Source organism: Bos indicus x Bos taurus, chromosome 11, assembly GCF_003369695.1.
Source record: "Bos indicus x Bos taurus breed Angus x Brahman F1 hybrid chromosome 11, Bos_hybrid_MaternalHap_v2.0, whole genome shotgun sequence".
In the NCBI taxonomy this organism is placed as follows: Eukaryota; Metazoa; Chordata; class Mammalia; order Artiodactyla; family Bovidae; genus Bos; species Bos indicus x Bos taurus.
Window position 1 is genome coordinate 95,279,608 of NC_040086.1, and position 18,255 is coordinate 95,297,862.

The following is an 18,255-nucleotide window of genomic DNA, read 5'->3' on the forward strand; positions in this document are numbered from 1 at the left end:
GACTGAGTGACTTCACTTTCATGCATTGGAGAAGGAAATGGCAACCCACTCCAGTGTTCTTGCCTGGAGAATCCCAGGGACAGCAGAGCCTGGTGGGCTGCCGTCCCTGGGGTTGCTCAGAGTCGGACACGACTGAAGCGACTTAACAGCAGCAGCTAGCATCTGAGCCACAAGGGAAGCCTCTGGTTGCTTTGGACAATGTTTTATAATACATCTGTGGAATAATCTCTAATTCTTGAGTCAGCTGAATGGCAATATGATAGCAATAATACCTGATGAGCTTACCACAGAATGCTCTTGTGATTTAAAAAAAAAAACAGAGGCAATAAATCCGAGGCAAATTTTGACAATTTCTAAAGATAATACATCAAGGAGAATGACTAAATGGAAAGCAGTCTGGGAGCTGAATCATATTTAAGTTGCTGCAAAACTGACAATTATCACTTTTTTTTTTTTTTTTTTGGTCTGGAGACGCCTAGTGTTGGAAGATATAATTACTGTGTTCAAGTTTTTGAAAGACTCAAGGGGAAAACATTCTATATTGCTCTAAGCAGCATAACTACTAGAAGTGGAAGGAAGTAAAAGGGAAATAGATTTTGGTTCAGCAGGAGAACTTTCTAACATTAAACACTGCCCAACAGTTGAGCAGGCTGTCTTACTTAAGTAAGTGAGCGCTCTGAAATTTGAACTGTTGAAATAGAAGTCGGACGCCTATCTGGTGGGAGTGTACAAGAGGGAATTCATGCCCGGAGGAAGTTGGACTAATGACTTTTAAGCTGTCTTCCAATTCCAAGGTTTATAGGAGTGTTCAGTTAACCTGACATTTGAATATATGTGAATTGTTATTTTTTAAAAATTGTATTAAATTGTCAATCGACCTAAAAACTGTATGGTCAAGTTTACAGTAAGTAAAGTTTGATAAACATAGTGGGAAATCAGGTTTAAGACTGAAAACCCAGATGTCATTAAAGGCAATTAGTGACACTTTTAACAGAAAGGAAGAAGAGAGAGCTATATGGGTTTGGAATGATGTGTTCTGGTCAAGTGACACTTGTCACCTAAAACATAACTGCTATAAATTGTTTTACTTTACACATACTTGCTCAGAAGGATTTTTTAACATTCAGCGGTACCCTACGCGAAAGCAAGAGGGAGTCTTTGGCGAACAAGTCTCTGGAAGCCCTTTCGCGGTAACCCAGCCGCTGAAGACGGCTCCAGCCCGCGGCGGACTCGGGGTCGGGGGGTGGGGGGTAAAAGCGGAAGAGGCGCCGCTGGTCGCGGGTCCGAACTACTAGTCCCAGAGGTCCCCGCGGCTCTGCGCAAGCGCGATGACTTGGCGGCAGCGCCGCCGCAGGACGCAGGGAAGCCAACTAACGAGTGGCGGCGGCAGGGGCAGCGGCGGTGGCAGTTCGCGGCGAGAGCGACGGCTCCGAGGCCGAGTGACGGTCCGACGCACACCTCGGTGCCTTCCTCCGCATGATCTTCTCGGTAAGTGCACGTCCCCGATCACCCCGCGCCCAGTGCGCGGGCTCCTTGCCTGGCGGCGGTGCTGCTCCGGCCTAGGGCCGCAGCCTGCGCCTGACGGCGGGCCACCGGGTCCAGCTGACCCCTGGGCCCTGGGCCTTTCCCTCTAGCGAGGGGAAACGTGGTGCCGGGGGCACACGGTTCGGTCCGAGGGGAGAGGAGGCGGCGCGCTGGGGACCAGGCAGCCTGGGGCGGACAAGAGGGAGGGACGCGTGGGGGATGGGATGGGAAAGGAGAGCCAGAGGCGAGCGACCTGGCAGCTGGAGAACTGAGAATGGGAGTCGAGAAGGTGCAGTGTCCTCTGAGTGCCGCTGGTGAAGATGTCTTGGTTCGGAGACTCTTGACAAGCTGGACTCAAGGGTCTGGGGGTGGAGGGGCAGCCCACCTACCAGAAACATACACACCATACTTGGCATCTTTCCACTTCCTGTTGGAGGTCTGTAAATATGAAGCTGTCGGTTGCTTCCATCGCCTTTCCTTCAACTTCGTCTTTCATTGACTGGCAAAATGTAAACGAGTGCTGGCTAAGCAAAGAAGAGAAATAAACAGGTAGTTCTGTCTGTAAATCTGCGTAAAAACAGGAAGGCGTGGTGGTCCGTTCAGATGAGAGGTTAGTCAAAGGAGAACTCAGTGTTTTTATTTTTAAATTTGTGCTAAAAATCAGTTTGATCGAGGCTTTAAACTAGAAAGGATTTTAAACCTGGGATTCACCAGTTGGTGGATAGAATTCAGGAGCTCCTTGAACTAGAATGAGAACAAAACGCGTCTTTATTATCTGATGACTGTATTGTCATTTCCTTCACTTACGAATATAAGCAACAAACCACAGTAGAGTTAGCGATGCCTGTGACTTTGTCACCAATGTAAATAATAGGTATTTTTGTGTCATGTTTACAGGTGTTGCGGGTATCTCAAAATATCATTTATGATACACTCCAGTAAAAAAAGTATCATTTATGCTTATAATTTCTTTGGATTATGGTATTATCAGACCCACTGTTAGACCTTGTTATTTAATTTGATAATAAAGGTGCACATATATTACAATATCAGGGTTTTTTTTTCATTCTTTTGCTAATAGTTCAGTATAATTAGTTTCTTTTGTAGTCGCATATAGTTAATTATGCATTTAAAAGCAATCTGAAAGGGGGGTCCGTAGGCTTCACCAGACTACCAAAGAGACCCACGGCTCAAAAAGACTAAGAATTTCTGAAGCAGAAGTAAGTTTTGGGGATCTGTAATTTGGCTTTCAAGAATATTTGAATCATTAGATAAGAAAAAAGTCAAAGCAGATACGACAATAGTGTAGATGAAAGAGGGAATTTTTGTATTCAGGGAAATAAAAAAATCTGACTGTAATCAGAGTAATAGTTTTGAAAAATAGTATGGACCACAGATATTTCACTCAAGGTACTGAGGAATCAGCAAAATAATCTGAGGAAGAAAGGGAAGTGAGTACTTTGGCCCTTAGATTTTTGTATAAAGGCACCTCCTGGTTCTAAGTGATTAAAGGAATTGAGCCCTCCAAACTCTTGTGTAAGTCCGTGAAAGAAAATTTTAGTGTGTGCTGTTTTTCTTTAAGTCATGTAGGTAGTGTGACTTTTAAAGGGGGGGAGGATATTCTAATTTTTCTATCTTTTTGGGGATGCGGGGTGGTGGGCCACACCGTGAGGATTGTGGGATCTTAGTTCTGTGACCAGGGATCAAACGCGGACCCTGGCGGTGAGAGTACTGACTGCCAGGGAATTCCCCAGACTAATTTTTCTGTCATTAAGAGAAAAACTGCAGGATCTCTCTTCGAGTCTGTTTTCCTGTTGCCGTTCTTTTCATACATGACAGACAGTAAAGTACAGCTTAGAGTTGAAGAGTTACTAAGTCTTTTTCTTGAAATTTCATTTTAAATTCTTGTAGTTCAGCTTCTTTTTGGCCTCAGACTTCTCACTGACAAATCACTGTTAACATTTTTTCAGAATATGTGTGACTGGAAGTTTGCACCTGTTTGTAAAGCACCTGTCAGCATCTTGTGTGAGATATTTTCCCCTCTAAAATAATAGCTATAATGAAAAACTAGTGCAGCAGACTTTTTCTAGAAAGGATTAGGGGAGGGTATGGAAAGCTGAGGAAGAGTCTTTTGTGAAATAGATGTTGGTGCTGAAATAGTTTGTGTTGACTTAAACACACCATATTAAAATCACTGCCTTGGGGAGGTCTTGCCAGATCTTTCTGTGACCTTACACTGCCTCTTTCGTCATTCTTTCTCCCCTGCCCCTTTATTTTATTTATAGCGTGTACCTATCTGGCATCGTATTATTTGTATATTTGTATATATTTATACCTAAAAGATGAAGAGAATTTAGATTGGAGCTACTACTACTAAATGGGAGAGTGGAGATTGGGGAATGCTGTGTGGATATGTCATTTGAACTGGACATTCAGTCGTAGATGTGATTAGCTACAGGGATACTGGAGAAAGGCTTTGGGTACAGGGAACAACTTGAACAAAGACAAGGACAGAGGAGTTTGTAAATCAAATAAACATCTAAATCAACAGCTCGCCCCCACCTCACTCCCATCCATCCATCCATCCAACCAGCGCGTTAGGTCTGTAACAGGAAAACTGGAAGAAAAGATTATGTATAAAGGCAGTTTGGGATGAACAGAGGCTGAGAAATCTAGGCTCCCCATGAAAGTATGTGACCATTTGCCTCCAGATGGATCTCTCCCTCCTAGAGCCCACCACAGTGACATTGCTCACAGGGAACTTGAAGTCTCTATGCTGAAGAACCAGAGAGGCAGCCTGGGGAAATGAAGAGTGTGGGGTGTGGAGTCAAACAGATCTAGTCTTGAATTCCTTGTCTGCTGCATAATAGCTGGATGATTAGGCAGTAAGTTATTTGACTTCTCTAAAGCTATTTCCTCATCTGTATAATGGAGGTGATAAATAGCTGTCATATAGGATTAACCCCAGAAGTAACTTCAGGAACATGGCTTTCACTCAGTAATTGCTAGTTATCTTTTGGCATTCCAACTTTCAACGTGCTTTCACCCTTTTCCACCTTCATGCCACGTCCCTGACCTTAAAACAGCCACTGCTCTCTGGTGCCTTCTCGGGCACTGTCACAGTGATGTCACTTCCCACTTCACCCAGTCGGCTTTACTGTGAGTTTGTGAGCAATTTTCCAGTGGTGACACTTAGCACCATACAAGGTGATACTGCCTGAGAATGGCATTCTGGAAATGGCAACAATATGTATTAACTTTTGTTGGGTGCCCCTAACAATACAAAATTTGCCACTCTTTAAATGGAATGTGCTTCAGTTTAGATTAGTTTATTTGGAAAAATTGCCCCTGATATTTGCAGAAAATTGCAGCAGGAAAGTAGATACATTCCCAATTGTAAGATGTTTCACTTTTATTTGTTATTATTATTTTTAGTAGTGAGTGTATTGGGGCGTTGGTTACACATTCTCCAGGATAAAGTATGATTTTTTTGAGGTGTTAAAAGTCTGATAAATTTAAAATAAAAAAGTCTGATATAAGTGGGATCCTTGGGGTGGATTGGGGGCATGGAAGGGATGTTCAAGAGGGAGGGGATATATGTGTACTTAGGGCAGAGTTACAGTGTTGTATAGCAGAAACCAGCATGACATTATAAAGCAATTATCCTCCAATTAAAAATAAATTTTAAAAAATAAGTGGAATCCTTTTTACTTGCTTAGGAAAGACCAAAAATAATTGAAGAACAATTTCTTCTCAAGTGATTAATTAAAATTTCCCCTTCAGCTTTCCTTCTCTGTAGTTAATGTTTTCTTAGGTAAGAAAGGATTTTAGCTGTGTTTTTGATTTTTTACATTTGAACTGCATAGAACACAAATTCTATATGTTTGCATAGAATTATTTGTGGCTTTAACTCTTAAATCCTAATCAAGATATTTTCATTTGTAAAGGAACAGTTTCTGTATTGTGTACAGAAAAAGCTTTTGACACAAATTGTTTGACTTGTGGCTTGTAAAATTATAGATAATTAAAATTTCCTTCTTTGTGTTTACCTATATTTTCTTATTTTTTGGATTATGTTTCAGTATGTATTACGATTTTGTAAAAATATTTTCAAAAGGGAAGTTCTTCACTGTTTCTAAGCTGAAACCCAGTTTTGAACTCTGCAATTCAAAGGTCAAAAAAAGTGATGAATATCTATTGATACTTCAAGTTCTCATATTTAATAAATAAATGGTTGAGCAAATGTTTAAGAAAATACAGACTTCCTAAGGGTCTTTATAATGTCTTTTTTCTTTTCTAAGTTTGAAGATAAACTAAATACTTGTTAAGTATGTATACCCAAAAGGAAAATATAACTTAATGCTAACAGTGTAATTAAATTGTATATATTAAGCCAAAATTATCTTTGTATTCACCTTTTCTGTAAACCGTTTAAAAAAGACAAGACTACATAAAAAAGAATGAAATGTTGCCATTTGCAGTAACTTGAGTGGACCTAGAAAATATTGTACTTAGTAAGTCAGAGAAAGACAAATATATGATATCACTTATATGTGGAATCTAAAAATAATGCAAATGACTTTATATTCAAAACAAAACATAGACATAGAAAATAAACCTATGGTTATCAAAGGGGAAAGGGGGTAGGGGGTTGGTGGGATAAATTAGGAATATTGGATCGACAGATACAGACTGCTGTACATAAAATAGATAAGCAACAAGGATTTACTGTATGGCACAGGGAATTATAACCAGTGTCTTATAATAACCTATAATGGAAAATAATCTTAAAAAAGATATCTATCAATATATAGATAGATTTCTATATGTATGTATCTACTTGTGTGTGTGCTCAATTGTGTCTGACTCTTCATGACCCCAAGGACTGTAGCCCACCAAGCTCCTCTTGCCCATGGAATTTTCCAGGCAGAAATACTGGATCAGATTGCCATTTCCTACTCCAGGGGATCTTTCCCACCCAGGGATCAAACCCTGGGTCTCCTGCATTGGCAGGTGGATTCTTTGCCAATAGATAAAAGATAGATAGATATACATATCTGAGTCACTTTGCTGTATACCTGACATTAACACAATATTGTAATCAACTATACTTCAATAAAATGATGATAAACAATACAAGGCTTTAAGCAGACTGTAACTGTATAAACAGGCAAGATGTCTGCTCATTAATTTAAGATGTCTGTCTGAAAGGGTGCCTGCTTGGTCTTGCTCCCATGTAACGCCTGTACACCCACGCTGGAGACTAGTCATCAAACGTGTTCGGTTCTATTTTTTTCTCTTCCTAATTTATACTTTCAATTTATTTTCTCTGAGTCTTTGAAAGGATTAATATTGGGAAATTTAAAAGACAGAATATTTAATCAAGGGATGTTAACCTATTCCCTTTTTTTCAGGATCAGAATCAAATTATCTTCCCAAGCAATTCAAATTTTATCTAAGTACATCTATTTTAAAAGTTTTTAGGACTTAGGGTAAAGTCATCTATTTTCAGCCCACTCTGAACTATCTCCTTTCACTTTCTAATGGAGAACTCTGACCCATGTCTTAATTTTACTTCCACTGTTTATAAATCCTGACTACCTGACAAAAATACATTAGGTCTGAAAGTCATAGCACTTATGGCAGAATTGCAAAATGTTTACAAATATGGATTTCTGTGTCCAAAAGGCTTAGGGAAGAATAGATTAGTTCTTTTTACAGAATTTATTTCATCTTTACCTTCTTTAGAACTCAAGGAATCTAACTTTGATTTCTCTAAAACAAAGTGCTTTTTAATATCGAATTATTCAAGGGCCTGGTGGGCCAACGTGGATTCTGATGGAAAGTAACTTATTAAGTAAGCTTTCCTCTAAGTTTCTGTTTGTTGCTGTTCAGTTGCTAAGTCTGACTCTTTTCAACCCCATGGACTGCAGCAGGCCAGGCTCCTCTGTCCTCCACCAACTCCCAGAGTTTGCTCAAATTCATGTAAAGTTTTTATTCCATCATTGCAAAACATCATGATAGCAATAATGACAACAATACCTAACATTTATTGACTTCTTTTTTTGTAGGCATTATGTAAACTAAAGTTAAAAGTTCCATAATTCTATGGAGGCATCTTAATGGTTCATTTATTTTTGAAAAGCCGTTTGACTAATGAGATTTTTTTTTTTTTTTTTTGTGCTCCAGAATGTTCCTTTTAGGTAGAACACAGTGATAATAATACTGTTTGAAGTTTGATAGTGTTTGTAATTTTATGAAGTACCGTTTTGGTAAATGTGATGACACAGACATGTCAGTCTGCTGTTTACATGCTTTCCTTAAATTTGAGGGTGTACTCTTGGATCTTGAAACAGGCTTTACCAGTATTACAGCTCAGCAAAAATGCAGCTGAAGCCCAAAGTTCTCTTTCTGCTCTTCTATCTGGTAGTTTTGTGCACCCACTGTATTTAGGGAAGAAACTTAAGTTTATGCTGGGGACGAAAGCTTCCTCAAAGCATGTGGGTGGTGAAATCTCTCTCTCAGAGGTTTGTAGAGTGTTCTAAGGGTTTTAGGATTTTTTTCACTAGTTTGCCTTGATCTACAGATTTCTGTATGTCTTAGTGAGTTGTCGTTAGAGATTGGTGAATAGGAGGAAATTAGATTTGGTGATATATAACTTTGGACTAATGAAATTAATTAAGGCTTACATAACATGGAAGTTCCTGATACATTTCTAGATCAGGTGGATATTTTTTGTGTTACTTACTGCCTTTGGAGGAAAAGGGGATATAATTTTAATACCATTGAAATTCTGCTTATTAGTGTGTAGTGTGTTATTGTTCAGATGTACCAAGAAATTAAGTACTGTGTCCTTTTTGTTGGACTGGAAAATTTCACAGTTTTAATTATTCACAAAATTTGTCTGGTCCTGAGTGTTTAAGTAATTGTACTAGCAGATCTTTAAGCAGGGGAGCTTTTAGTGCCAAGTTTTTATTATGTTTTCCTTAAAATTTTTTTTGAATTACTTAAGTAATAAATATTCTTTGTTTAAAAAACAAAACTAAAAACAATGCAGAAATGAAAAATTTTTTCCCTACCTGTATATGCACATGCTATATGATTTGGAATTTTTTTTCCCCCAGAATTATAGTTAACACTTGTTCTTGTTAAGTGCTTTACATATGTTAACCCATTAAACCCTCTAAACCTTATGAACATACCTGTCAAAGGTTCAGTTTTACATCCATTTGCATATGAAGAAACTGAGGCAAGGAAAAGTAATTAGCCAAAGGCTGCATAACTGCTACTGCTACTGCTAAATCGCTTCAGTCGTGTCCGACTCTGTGCAGCCCCATAGATGGCAGCCCACCAGGCTCCCCTGTCCCTGGGATTCTTCAGGCAAGAACACTGGAGTGGGTTGCCATTTCCTTCTCCAGTGCATGAAAGTGAAAAGTGAAAGTGAAGTCGCTCAGTCGTGTCCGACTCGTAGTGACCCCAAGGACTGCAGCCTACCAGGCTCCTCTGCCCATGGGATTTTCCAGGCGAGAGTACTGGAGTGGGGTGCCATTGCCTTCTCCAAAAGGCTGCGTAACTAGTGAGCAGCAAAACCGAGATTTGAGCTCAAGAAGTCTTGCTCTGGGATTTGCCTTTTAACCTTGGACTGCCTCTGGGATCTTACCTTGCATATCATCCTGCAGTTTGCTTTTTTTCACTTGGTGGAACCTGATAGGCATCGTCCCATGAACCTCTACCTCCTTCTTAGTAATGATGTGGTAGTACATGGAAAGCCGCTTCCCTGGTGGCTCAGCGGTACAGAATCTGCCTGACAATGCAGGAGAAGAGACGCAGGTTCGATGCCTGAGTCAAGAACATCTCATGGAGAAGGAAATGGCAACCCATCCCAGTATTCTTGCCTGGGAAATCCCGTGAACAGAGGAGCCTGGCAGGCTACAGTTGATAGGGGTCACAAAAGAACATGACTTAGCAACTATGCAAGTCCATGGAAGGCGTTACCATAATTTACTTAATGTCTTTCATGCTTCATCTTGTTTAACTATCCCATTAGTAATGATTTCAAGTAAGATTTTAAAAAGTCAAGATTTTTAAATGAAAATAGTGAGTCTACATTAGTATTTACTAAGTAATGCATATTAGCTGTCCAGGTGTTTTATTTTGTCAGTTGTGTGGTCTAATAAAACTTGAGCTTAATCCACAAGCTGTTTGTTATGCATTGGATTTCATTGTTTTCATGGTTTTTCTTTTTTAGCTCTGGAAAATTAATTAATAGATCTGGGGGGGGGGGTAAAATTGACCTTTGGATTTTATTTACTTTTGGTAGGGTTTGGAGTTTTGGTGTCATAACACAAAGTGCTGTACTCTGAATTTTGGGTACTATCTGACTTTGAATTAGGTACTTACGTCTTCAGAGCTGTGTGTCTTTCAGTTCCTTGTGCTCGTGCCAGGAATAGTTGGTACCAAGTCTATTTTTTTAAACAATGTTTTACTTTTGTTTCAAAAATGTCAACCAAAGATCTTAGAAAGTATCAGTCGTTTCCATATTTTTCCCTCATGATATACGTTTCTTCATTGTGAAGAAATGTCCTTTTTTTTGGTACCTTAATAGTTATTTCAGACATACTCATTGGGAAGTTAATAGGTGTCTCCAACTTAAATTTGGTTGCTGTTCTTTAATCATTTTGGAACTGAGTTAGCAGCAGCTTGGCTGATTCCTAACTGGAACATTGCTCTTCATCATTCAGTCGCTTGTTTATTAATTATTTATAAATTTATATGTTGATTCAGTACCTGCTAAACACCAGTTCCTCTGCCAAGTAATGGAGATACCAAGATGACTGTGTCCCTGTTTCAGGGCACTTGAAGTTTTGTTGAGGAAACAATGTTCTGTTGCAAATAGTCTATGAGAAAATGTCTGACTCAAGAGGCTGGTAAAGGCTTCTCAGTTTGGGCTGGGCCCCGCTGCCTGAGTGGGACTTAATTGGCCACTAAGAGGAGTAGGCAGAGGATTCTAAACAGAGGGCGTGTAGAAATCCAGTCTCTGACAGTGACTCAAAATTGTCATCAGAATGTCATGTATCCCTGTGAGAATGCGGGTCCCTCAAGAGCAGACCTTAACCTGTCATGTTCATCAGCGCCTTGCACTTCATAGGTGTTTAGTAAACATTTGTTGACTGGGTGAGTGAAACGAGTGTGTTAAATAAAGCCTTACTGTCCTTGTCTGTCCATTTTTTGGAAAGAGCTGAGTTCATTATTTTTAATACCTGATGATGTTTAGAGTATGTTAATTTAAAGAAACATAAAATGAGTAAGAAGCTATTCCTGCATCGAAAGAGGTAAGTCTTGCAAAGGGAAACACATGCAGACAAATCATTGTAATTCAACATGATTATATTTATTTAAAAAAAAAATTTGCAGTGAACACCCATCTCTGGTATGGGTTGGATACATCCCTGAAAAGTGGTGGGTATTTAAAATCCTATACAGCTAACATTGTAGTAGGTCATTAAAAATGACGGTCATTTTTTTGCCTTTTCACATTAGTATAAATAGTACATGAATATTATGATGAAATGTACGTATATAGTGAACAAAAAAAGTAACTGACAGTTCTGTCAAGGTCTAGGCAGTAGTATATCACTGTTTACCATGCTTGATTCTCAAGTAACATCAGAACTTTTCCTGAATCTGCACACTGCTTTACTGTTGTTTATTTGAAATGTCTTTTTTGGGGACCCCTTAAAAATATTTTTAAAGAAGCTTTATGTTCTTACCATAATGAGAGGCTACTATCTCTTGCCCTAAATAGAAACCAAATTAAATATAATAAAAACACGGCAGTGTTATAAAACTTTGCTTACTGCTGTTTGTAGAAGAGTACTGAGTTTGAGATCTGCTGTCCTTTAATGAAAGGAGAGATTAGCAGGTGTTGGGCTTCCCTGGTAGCTCAGCTGGTAAAGAATCTGCCTGCAATGCAGGAGACCTGGGTTTGATCCCTGGGTTGGGAAGATCCCCTGGAGGAGGGCATGGCAACCCTGTCCAGTATTCTTGCCCGGAGAATCCCCATGGACAGAGGAGTCTGACAGGCTACAGTCCATGGGGTCACAAAGAGTCAGACACCACTGAGCGACTAAGCACAGCACAGCAAGTGTTAGGGAAATGTTGAAGACAAACTGGGGCCTTGCTTAGGTTTTCTCCATGATGTGAATAGGAGAACTGAAAGAGACTTTAAGATGGAGTAACTTTCCCACTCAGTGTCATAAGGGAGGAAGGACGAACCCTATTTGTTAGAGGCAGTTCCCCCAGCACTTAGCAGTGGGAAGAGATTTGGGGGCTGGGCCTCAAAGGAGAAATTTGAGTTCACTTAAAGATAGGGAGGATATAGGCTTCGTGTGTGTGCATATGTGCGTGTGTGCATGTGGATGCTCAGCTGTGTCCGACTCTTTGCGACCCCGTTGACTATAGCCTGCCAGGCTCTTCTGTCCATGGGATTTTTTTCAGGCAAGGAAACTGGAGCAGGTTACCATTTCCTCCGTCAGGGGATCTTCCCGACTCAAGGGATTGAACCCATGTCTCCTGTGTCTCTCCTGCAGTAGGGAGGAGAGTCCAGGAATGAGACTACTCAGATGATGAGACTCTTCATAGTCTGAAGGGTTGACTGGAGGAAGATGATAATCTTGAATTTTCCTAACCTTTCCCAATAAAGGGCCATTTTGATTTTCTGTTCTCTCACATTGGAAGAAGGCAGAAGATACACTCAGAGCATAGCTCACTTTGACAATATTGATTACTCTCTGAGGTCACTTGCCCACAGGAAATCCCAGTTAGCTTCTAGAGAAAGAGAGTGAAGTGACCAAGATGTTCTGGTGCCACTTAAGGAAGAATTGATGCTTTTGAACTGTGGTGTTGGAGAAGACTCTTGAGAGTCCCTTGGACTGCAAGAAGATCCAACAAGTCCATCCTAAAGCAGATCAGTCCTGGATGTTCATTGGAAGGACTGACCACCTGATACGAAGAGCTGACTCATTTGAAAAGACCCTGATGCTGGGAAAGATTGAGGGCAGGAGAAGGGGATGACAGAGGATGAGATGGTTGGATGGCATCACCGACTCAATGGACATGGGTTTCGGTAGACTCCGGCAGTTGGTGATGGACAGGGAGGCCTGTCGTGCTGCAGTTCACGGGGTTGCAAAAGAGTCGGACACGACTGAGTGACTGAACTGAATCTAGGTTAGTCCCTAGTAACTTTTTCAAAACTTTCATATACCATTTGTTTAGTAGGATTTAGGTTATTTAGTCCTGAAGTCCAACTAAACTTAACTTTGTCAGACAGTTTGAAACTTTCGAAGAAGAGGGGAGTTGTCCAGCTACTGACTGACATATTAATAGTTGGAAGAGTGGGGTGAGTAGAAGAAGTGACCTTGATGGTGAATTAAAGCACTCATTTTTGGGAGGCACATGGCATGGTGGTTAAAATCTGTGTAAGCCAGGTACACTTGGATTCTAGTCTTAGCTTTGCTAGTTACTGATTTGACCTTGGGCAGAATATTTAATTTCTTCATCAGTAAAAGGTGGGTACGAATACCTTTCAGGAATGTTACACAGATGAAATGCAAATTTCCATATAAAGTACCTAGTTAGTCCCTAGCAATGACAATCCTCCTGGCAATCTTGATTCCAGTTTGTGTTTCTTCCAGTCCAGCGTTTCTCATGATGTACTCTGCATAGAAGTTAAATAAGCAGGGTGATAATATACAGCCTTGACGTACTCCTTTTCCTATTTGGAACCAGTCTGTTGTTCCATGTCCAGTTCGAACTGTTGCTTCCTGACCTGCGTACAGATTTCTCAAGAGGCAGATCAGGTGGTCTGGTATTCCCATCTCTTTCACAATTTTCCACAGTTTCTTGTGATCCACACAGTCAAAGGCTTTGGCATAGTCAATAAAGCAGAAATAGATGTTTTTCTGGAACTCTCTTGCCTTTTCCATGATCCGGAGGATATTGGCAATTTGATCTCTGGTTCCTCTGCCTTTTTAAAACCAGTTTGAACATCAGAAAGTTCACGGTTCATGTATTGCTGAGCCTGGCTTGGAGAATTTTGAGCATTACTTTACTAGCGTGTGAGATGAGTGCAATTGTGTGGTAGTTTAAGCGTTCTTTGGCATTGCCTTTCTTTGGGATTGGAATGAAAACTGACCTTTTCTAGTCCTGTGGCCACTACTGAGTTTTCCAAATTTGCTGGCATATTGAGTGCAGCACTTTCACAGCATCATCTTTCAGGATTTGAAAGAGCTCAACTGGAATTCCATCACCTCCACTAGCTTTGTTCATAGTGATGCTTTCTAAGGCCCACTTGACCTCACATTCCAGAAACACAAGCTGGAATCAAGATTGCTGGGAGAAATATCAATAACCTCAGATATGCAGCTGACACCACCCTTATGGCAGAAAGTGAAGAGGAACTAAAAAGCCTCTTGATGAAAGTGAAAGTGGAGAGTGAAAAAGTTGGCTTAAAGCTCCACATTCAGAAAACGAAGATCATGGTATCTGGTCCCATCACTTCATGGGAAATAGATGGGGAAACAGTGGAAACAGTGTCAGACTTTATTTTTGGGGGCTCCAAAATCACTGCAGATGGTGACTGCAGCCATGAAATTAAAAGACGCTTACTCCTTGGAAGGAAAGTTATGACCAACCTAGATAGCGTATTCAAAAGTGGAGACATTACTTTGCCAACAAAGGTCCGTCTAGTCAAGGCTATGGTCTTTCCCATGGTCATGAATGGATGTGAGAATTGGACTGTGAAGAAGGCTGAGTGCCGAAGAATTGATGCTTTTGAACTGTGGTGTTGGAGAAGACTCTTGAGAGTCCCTTGGACTGCAAGGAGATCCAACCAGTCCATTATGAAGGAGATCAGCCCTGGGATTTCTTTGGAGGGAATGATGCTAAAGCTGAAACTCCAGTACTTTGGCCACCTCATGGGAAGAGTTGACTCCTTGGGAAAGACTTTGATGCTGGGACGGATTGGGGGCAGGAGGAGAAGGGGACGATAGAGGATGAGATGGCTGGATGGCATCACTGACTCGATGGACGTGAGTCTGAGTGAACTCCAGGAGTTGGTGATGGACAGGGAGGCCTGGCGTGCTGCGATTCATGGGGTCTCGAAGAGTCAGACACGACTGAGCGACTGAACTGAACTGAATGACAATCCTGAAAGGCCCAGTGGTTATTATTGTTTTTGTTTCCTAGGCACACGTACACTTTACTACCACCAGCCAAAACTCTCCTCTTCAAGCTCAACCACTACTACTTATAATGGCTTTTTAAAAATTTTGCTATTAAGTGGAAATTAATATGAAAACTGACTTTTCCTAAACAATTCTGGCTGATTTGCCTTGCTTCTTTTGACTAGGAATTAGTGCAAAATGTTAATACACCTGTGGAACTTTTGCGTTAGGAGGTTTCTGTGTTTTGTTTCCGATCACAGTGAACTGAAAGAAAAAATATTCTTAGAATGATAGTTTAAACAGTGCAGTATGTTACCAGATGTTAGTGGGTTCTGTGACATCAGTTGATGATAAATTACAGTGTTCATGTGCAGTTCTCAAATTCGTATACTTTTTCTTACTGAGAGAAGTTGCCAAATTGTATGCTTAGATTTAGAATTATGTTATTTATACAACAAAAAATTAAAGACTTTACTTTTTAGAACAGTTTAATTTACAGAAAAACCTAGATGATGGTACAAGGAGTTGCCATACACCCAGTATCAAGTTCCTGTTGATATGGCACATTTGCTATAATTAGTGAACCAGTATTGATAATTATTATTAATTAAAGTTCATACTTTATTCAGATTTCTTTAGTCTTTACCTGATGTCCTTTTTCTGTTCCAGGATCTCATTCAGGATATGTTACATTTAGTTGTTATTATCTCTGTAATTTTTGATTGGATCATTTTAATTAACCAAATTATTTGTTTGCAAAACATGCTTTATTCTCAAAATTCAAAGCCATACCTATGTGTGGCATATTATGTTACTAAAAATGCTCTTTGCTTGAAGCTAGTTCACCTTTAATAAGCCTTTATTAGTATAGGTTTCATCATGTTAGCAAGTAGTCTGTCTTACCTTTTAACTAAAAAGGTAAGAATATTTTTTCTTTCAGTTCACTGTGATCGGAAACAAAACACAGAAACCTCCTAACGCAAACTGTTTGATATTTCACGCTTACTTTCATGGAAAGGTTCATTTTGGTCGCCTCTGTCATGTGAAGGACATGGAGTATGTCTCATTGTGTCCTAGCGAAATGATAAAAATTACTCTGCCTCTTTTTTGTGGAGGAACTAAGATCCCACAAGCTGTGCCACGTGGCCTGTGGGATTTTACCTCATTGACCAGGGATTGGACCGAGGCCCTTGGCTGTGAAAGTAGAGAGTCCTAACCACTGGACCACCAGGAAATTCCCTGCCCTACCTCTTAATTGATAAGAATAGTGATGTCCTACATCATAGATTATTTATACTTCACAATCTTCTCATGTGAACTATACTATTGAGCATATGAAGTAGGTAAGAGGTAAGAGCATTATCCCAGTTTTGAAGATGGGGAAGCAGAAACTTAGCTGAAATCACTAGCTACAGATCACGGTGCCAGTAGAAGGCAGAGCCCAGTCTTAAATCCCTCAGATTTTCTTACTGTAGTTGTTTGTTTGTTTTTTTTTTTAATATCCTTTCTGTTGTCTTGTATGAAATAATTTCTATAAAAAATGATAAAGTAGTGAGTGTTTTTGTGTTACTGACTTATAGAGTTGATCTTGAGTTTATTAAATTCCTGAAGCCTGGCGTGCTACAGTCCATGGGATCTCAAAGAGCCGAGCAACTGAACAACAAGAGAGAGATGATTAGATAAACTCTCGCTGTTACTTATAAGTTTAAAACTCTTAGCTGCATATCATTAACTTGGGATGCTTCTGATTAGAAATTTTCATCAGTGAAATAATCAGACATGATTCTCATTCCATAAAACATTTGAAATGATTTCCCCCTACTTTTGAGTCCTTGAGTCACGGGAGTTCAGGCATAGTTGCTGACATGTGTGATACGCGTTTCCTCCCTGGAACTTTGAATGCATTTTCTAATCCACGAATTTCACTTTATCTGGTTGTGCTTCCTTCCCCATGCTCTGTGTTAGAGTAGGTATGCGTGCTTATCAGGAGTTGACAGGCTTTTTAGGCCAGATAGTGAACGTTTTAGGCTTTGTGGCATATGGACTCTGGTGACTCTGGCAACTATTCAGCTCTGCTGTTGTAGCCTGAGAACAGCCAATGATAATATATAAACAAATGTGCATGGCTGTGTTCTGGTAAAACTTTATTTGTACAAGTAGGCAACTGGTTGAATTTGACCCACAGGCTGTAGTTTGGCAGCCTCTCCTCTACACAATTGTAGGAACGATACAAAAGCCCAGTGTGCTTCATTCTTCCAACTAAAATCTCCCTCTGGGCTCTCAGTGATAAGTCTTCCTAACATGAGTTGAAAAGGTTAAAATCTGACTTAACACGCACAGGTATGCTGCTGCTGCTGCTACTAAGTCGCTTCAGTCGTGTCCGACTCTGTGACCCCATAGACGGCAGCCCACCAGGCTCCCCCGTCCCTGGGATTCTCCAGGCAAGAACACTGGAGTGGGTTGTCATTTCCTTCTCCAATGTAAGAAAGTGAAAAGTGAGAGTGAAGTTGCTCAGTCGTGTCCAACTCTTCACGACCCCATGGACTGCAGCCTACCAGGCCCTCCATCCATGGGATTTCCAGGCAAGAGTATTGAAGTGAGGTGCCATTGCCTTCTCTGATGCATAGGTATAATTGACTTTATTTTTGTAGAAAATGTGGGTAAGTGGAACTGAGGTTAATATAGATTTTCAAAGTTCAGTTATTGACCCCTCCAAAAAGAGATTATCTAACTTTGAAAATGCTTGCAGCTTTCAGGGGGCAAAAAACAGTTTGTTACTGTGAGATATACCTAAAGTTAATTTAAAAATTCTTTGATTTTTACTTAAGTTCTTTTTCTCAGAGCGACTTGTGATAATGCCGTTAGCAAACCTGTATGAGAACTTCTGTGTTCGGCTGTGGTATTGGGGGCTGGACATACATAGGTCTAAGAGAGAATTCTCATCCTTTGAGGGGACCCTTCATTCTTGCTGGAAGGAAAATGGACATTAAAGATGAAAACAAAAAATAACGGTTCCAATGTAATGGTGTGAATAAGCACTGCTTTAGGAGTTCAAAGTTGGAATTTATCAGTGGGGCAAACTGCATGGTTGGGAAGGAAGATTTCATTGAGCTAGGCCTTGAAAATGTAAAGGAGCAAATAGGATGAAGGTGAGTTGAAAATAAAAATGAAGAGGCATACGAGGGTTTGTATAGACAAATAATACTCTAAAAGTAAGGAATAAACGTTAATTTTGAGCGTGTAGTATTTTTAATGTTTTCAGTACAGTGTGCTTATTGTAGTTAACATGTATTGATGCTTTTCATAGTATTTACCTCTCCTCTTTTCCTGTCCATCAGAGACTACATGCTTGTTCTTCCTATGTTATTTCTACCTCTGCTTACGAGGTTTCTAACATGAATATGTTACTGAAATGCCTCTTTTTCATTCATATATTCATTAGCAGATGTGTACTGATGTGCATGATGTGATGGATTCTAGTCAGTGCGAACAGAACTGGAAACAAATT

The 18,255-nt window shown here is 40.0% G+C and overlaps 1 protein-coding gene across 4 annotated transcripts in view; it reads left to right on the forward strand.

The window, feature by feature from the left end:
• The first annotated feature begins 1,325 nt into the window (after positions 1-1,325).
• GAPVD1 (GTPase activating protein and VPS9 domains 1) overlaps positions 1,326-18,255 on the forward strand; it is a 76,192-nt gene continuing 59,262 nt past the window's right edge. The window contains exon 1 of one of the 4 annotated variants that reach the window (XM_027556272.1): positions 1,326-1,488. The gene's annotated coding sequence lies outside the window, so the exon portion shown is untranslated. The remainder of the gene's footprint in view (positions 1,489-18,255) is intronic. The other 3 variants (XM_027556266.1, XM_027556269.1, XM_027556271.1) reach the window with 3 other exon arrangements.